Below are 5,000 nucleotides of genomic sequence, written 5' to 3' on the forward strand. Positions count from 1 at the left end.
CTTTGTCCTGCAGTGGACTAGAAATGGATGTTGTTGTGTTGTTGTTTATGTCGGTGGAAGCTGGGACCCTTTGGTTTGTTCTTGCTTGAAGTGTCAATGTCTTACGATTATATTGCACATTATTTTCTGGTAGAAGAACACCACAATATACTCTCCCCTCGTTGTGCTGTATTATACAGCTGACTCGACAAGTACTGAACAAGGAGACATTTTGGTGCTTACGAAAATTAAATGAGAATTGCTCTTCCCCCTTTTCAACATGATTCCAAGAAACTGGTTTATCTTGCCATTCTTTATAATATTGTCAATTAAGTTCTTTTTAAAAAAGATCGAGGACTTGGATGAATCAATTTGATAGAAATGGAAATTCATCATCATCATAACCAACTGGGTCTTACTACTCTTCTAAATCCCTTATGGAGACCAGTTAAAAGTTTGGTAAAGTAATCTCTCTTAGGGAGTACGAAGACCGTTACCGAACAATCTCTATCTACCCCTCACCAATGCCCAGATCTCATCCACGTATGACAATCAAGTAATATCTCTTATAGGTTCATTTCTAATTTTACTCTGCCATTGAACTCCCAATATCTATCTGAAGGCTTCGTTTTCAAATCTAAAAAAAAATCTGTTAGATATTGTTTCATTCTCATACCACAACCGATATCCATACAGTAACACCGATCTCACTGAACTCATATATAGCCTGATTCTTAGAGGTAATTTGAAGTGATTTGATCTCCCAATTTAACTTAACATAGCCAATGTCTAATGTGCTCTTTTTTCAATGTTTCACTAAATTTATATCATTAAGATCCTGTAATGAAGATCATAATTCCTGAATGTTTAAATGATTCCGTCTCATTAATTGTTACTGAACTAGTAGATTTTTTTTCCAAATATCTATACATATATATATATATATATACACACACACATATATATATATATATATATATATATATATATATATATATATATATATATATATATATATATATATATATATGTATATATACTGTATATATATACATATATATATATATATATATATATATATATATATATATATATATATATATATATGTATATGTATATATATATATATATATATATATATATATATATATATATATATATATATATATATATATATATATATATATATCGTTGTCGTTGTTGTCGTCAGCGCCCACTCGTGTCCGAGTATTGGGTTCTGTTGTTAGCCATCAGCCTCTTATCTATGGGGTGGGTGCTTGTGTCTGATGTGGCTGTTAAGTCCTAGTCTGTGGTGGAAGAGTCGCGGACAGTGTTCACAGGGGAGGGTAGGTGGTGGGCGGGGCTGTTCTAATCGCTCTCTCCTTCTTCTCCTCCTAGCCTCCTCATTTTGTCTCCTCCTCTCCTCGAAGTCCACGGTGCCATGATGTACTATACTCCTCCAGGTTTTCCTGTCCCCTGGCTGTTTCTTCCCATGAGGAAAGATCGATGTCAGTTAGAGCCAGGGTGCGCTTTAGTTGATCTTTATAGTGCATTTTCGGGGCTCCTCGTGGTCTGGTGCCCTGGGTCAGTTCTCCATAGAATATTTTCTTTGGGAGCCTGGATGGATCCATCCTATGCACGTGTCCTATCCAGCGGAAGCGGTGGTGGATGATGGTGGCCTCCAAGCTGGTCAGCGAGGCACGTTCTAAGACTTCAATGTTGGTGGTGTGGCTCTCCCAGGGGATTTTCAAGATCTGCCTCAGTTTCATTTGTTGGAAGTGTTCTAGGTTTTTAATATCGTTACTATTTAGCGTCCATGTTTCACATGCATACAGTAGCGTGGAGAGGACTACTGCCCTGAACACCATTATTTTGCTGGTCATTGTCAGTGCGTGGTTGTTAAATACGCGGCAGTTGAGTTGGCCAAAGGCGGAGTGGGCTGCCCTGATCCTGTTCTCCACGTCCTTTTTGCTGTGGGAACTGATGTTAGGATGCTCCCTAGGTAGGAGAACTGATCCACCTGTTCTAACGGTTGGTCATTCACTGTGGTACTGAAGTTTGGGAGCATCAGTCCTGGTGGATGTTGGACAAGGGTCTTGGTTTTATCTGTGTTAACTTGCATCCCAAAACGTTCGTAGGCAGAGTTGTATGCATCAGCTAACGACTGCATGTCCTCTGCCGTCTGACCTGGGGTGGCATTGTCGTCAGCATACTGCAGTTCTCGCACTGCACACAAGGTGGTCTTGGTTCTGGCGCGGAGTCTGGCGAGGTTGAAAGCGCCTCCATCCATGCGGAAACGTAGGTCGACTGAGGGTGTGTCTGGGGGTATCTCGTTGAGCATTGCTGCGGTGTATAGCGAGAAACAAGTTGGGGCCAGAACACAGCCCTGCTTCAGGCCGCCGGTGATGGGGAATGGGTCTGAAAGAGAGTTCTGGTGGCAGACTCTCCCAACCATTCCGTCATGGAGGGCACGCACCAGCTTGACAAAATCGGGTGGGCAGCCATATCTTTTGAGGACAGCCCACATGGCAGGTCGAGGTACTTTGTCGAAGGCCTTTTTCAAAACCCAGAAGATGAACATTATGGGCTGTTGTTGCTCGAGGCTCTTCTCTTGTAGTTGTCGCGCACAGAAGATCATGTCTATGGTCCCGCGGGAAGGTAGAAAGCCGCACTGGGACTCTGGCAGGATGTCTTCTGCGAGAATAAGGAGGCGGTCAAGGAGAATCCGAGCAAAAATCTTACTCGCGATGCTTAGTAGTGATATTCCCCGGTAGTGGTTACAGTTCTCTCTGTCTCCCTTCTTGAAGATGGTAACGATGTTTGCATCGCGGAAGTCACTGGGGAGGGTCTTGGTCTCCCATATTTTCAGTATAAGGAGCATCAAACGGTTCCTCAAACCGGGGCCACCGTGAGTGAGGAGCTCCAACGGGATGTTGTCTGGCCCTGGGGCTTTGCCGGGCTTCATGCGCTGCAGGGCCTTGTTGAAGTCATGGATGGAGGGTGGTAGTGCCATCCAGTGACGGACGGGATGCTGCGGGGTCATTCGCAGGAGATCGTCTGGGGTGTCTGCCTTGTCATTGAGGAGGTTCTCAAAGTGAGACCTCCACCTGGCCAGGATGCCCTCGCTGTCGGTGATGGTCGTGGCCCCATCCGCGTCCTTCAGGCTGCCCACTGATGACCGTGTGGGACCGAATATTTCCTTTGCTGCTTCATAGAAGCTGCGCAGGTCACGTTGGTCAGCGAAACTCTGTATTTCTGCAGCTTTTCTTTGCCACCAGGTGTTCTGGGCTTCACGGATCCCTCTTTGGCAACCAGCTTCAGCCACCTTGTGAGCACATTTGTTAGCCGCTGTTGGTTGGTTTTCCAAAGTCGGGCGTGCTTGTCGTTTGGTTTCAATGAGAAGAGAGATGGTAGCATCATTCTCATCAAACCAATCCTGCCGTTTCTTGGTGGTGTAGCCTAGTGTTTCCTCCGCGGCACGGGCCATGGCGTTTCTGAGGGTGGTCCAGTGGTGCTCAACTGTGGCCAGACCCACGGGGTCTGCGAGGTGTTGTTCGCAGGCCTCCTTGTAGTTCTGTGCCACCTGTGGGTTGCGGAGCTTACTACAATCAAAGCGTTGGTGTGGTACGCTGTCAGGTGCCCTTCTGGGTGGTCGTAGGGTCGTCACGGAGAGTCGGGAGATGAGGAGTCTGTGGTCCGTCCAGCAGTCGTCCGCTCCGGGCATGGATCGGGTGATGCGGACGTCTCCTCGGTGTCTGGCTCTGGTCAGGACGTAGTCCATGGTGTGCCCGTGTTTAGACCGTTGGTGTCTCCATGTGGTCTTTTGTCGTTTTGGTAACTGGAAGATGGTGTTGGTTACCACAAGTTGGTGTTCTGCACACAGACCCAGTAGGAGTTGGCCATTGGCGTTGCAATTTCCAATGCCATGGCGGCCGATGATTCCCTCCCACAGGCAATGGTCTTTGCCTACTCGGGCATTAAAGTCGCCAAGCACAACGAGCTTGTCATTGGCGGGCACTGCCTGGATGGTGCGGTCGAGCTGGGTGTAGAAGGCAGCTTTGTCATCATCGGTTGAGGTCATAGTCGGGGCGTAGACAGAGATCAGGGTGAGGTGTCTGTCCCGCGTGATGGGGATGGGGACAGTCATCAGGCGCTCACTGATGGCCTTGGGAGCGAGGTTGTGCTGCTGCACTAGCTGGGAACGGATGGCGAAGCCGACACCATGGATGCGAGGCTCCTCTAGGGCCTTGCCTTTCCAGAAGATGGTGTAGCCGGTTCCAGCTTCCCTGATGTTGCCCTCTTCGGGTAGTCTGGTCTCGCTAAGAGCCGCCACATCAACATTGAAGCGGGCTAGCTCCTTGCAGACGAGGGCTGTACGTCGTTCCGAGCGGTTGGTGTTCGTCACGTCTTGGAGGGTGCGGATGTTCCACGCTCCTAAGGTTAATATTTTTTTCTTGTTTCGACCACATTAGTGGGATGTACGCCAGCCGCGGTGAGCTGACCAGACGGGTTTGCCGTGTCCGATGTTTACCCCACCTTTTCTAGGGGCCTCCCCATGTGGGGTGGGCTGCGGTGTCCTCAATAGGCCAGCCCAGTCACAGGTCCAGCTGCCGAACTCTGGTGTCACGGCACCGTCACCAGAGAGCGACTGAATCTTAGACTCGACGCCTGAGTGCAGTCGTGGGCTAAGGGCTTCCAGCTATCCAGGCCTGCCCCCTTTACCCACGGTGCTGTCGCCTCAGGACTTGGTGGTGGTGATGATGATGATGATGGTGAGAAAGAGATGAAGAAGGGTGGAGGAAACGACAGAATGCCAGTAGCTGGGTATATTGTCTTGGGTGGTCGTGACTTTGCAACGGCCACGCACACACACTTGGCCTACACCGTTTTCACCGCGGCTCAAGACATATGAGACAGGTGGCTTCTCCGATGTTGGTTGCATCGGGCTGCCGGGTTCTTGTTATGTTAAGGCCCGCCTTGTTGCCTGCCCGACAGGCATTTCCCTCTTCTGCCGGCGCTGG

Source organism: Palaemon carinicauda, chromosome 26 (genome assembly GCF_036898095.1).
Source record: "Palaemon carinicauda isolate YSFRI2023 chromosome 26, ASM3689809v2, whole genome shotgun sequence".
Taxonomy (NCBI): Eukaryota; Metazoa; Arthropoda; class Malacostraca; order Decapoda; family Palaemonidae; genus Palaemon; species Palaemon carinicauda.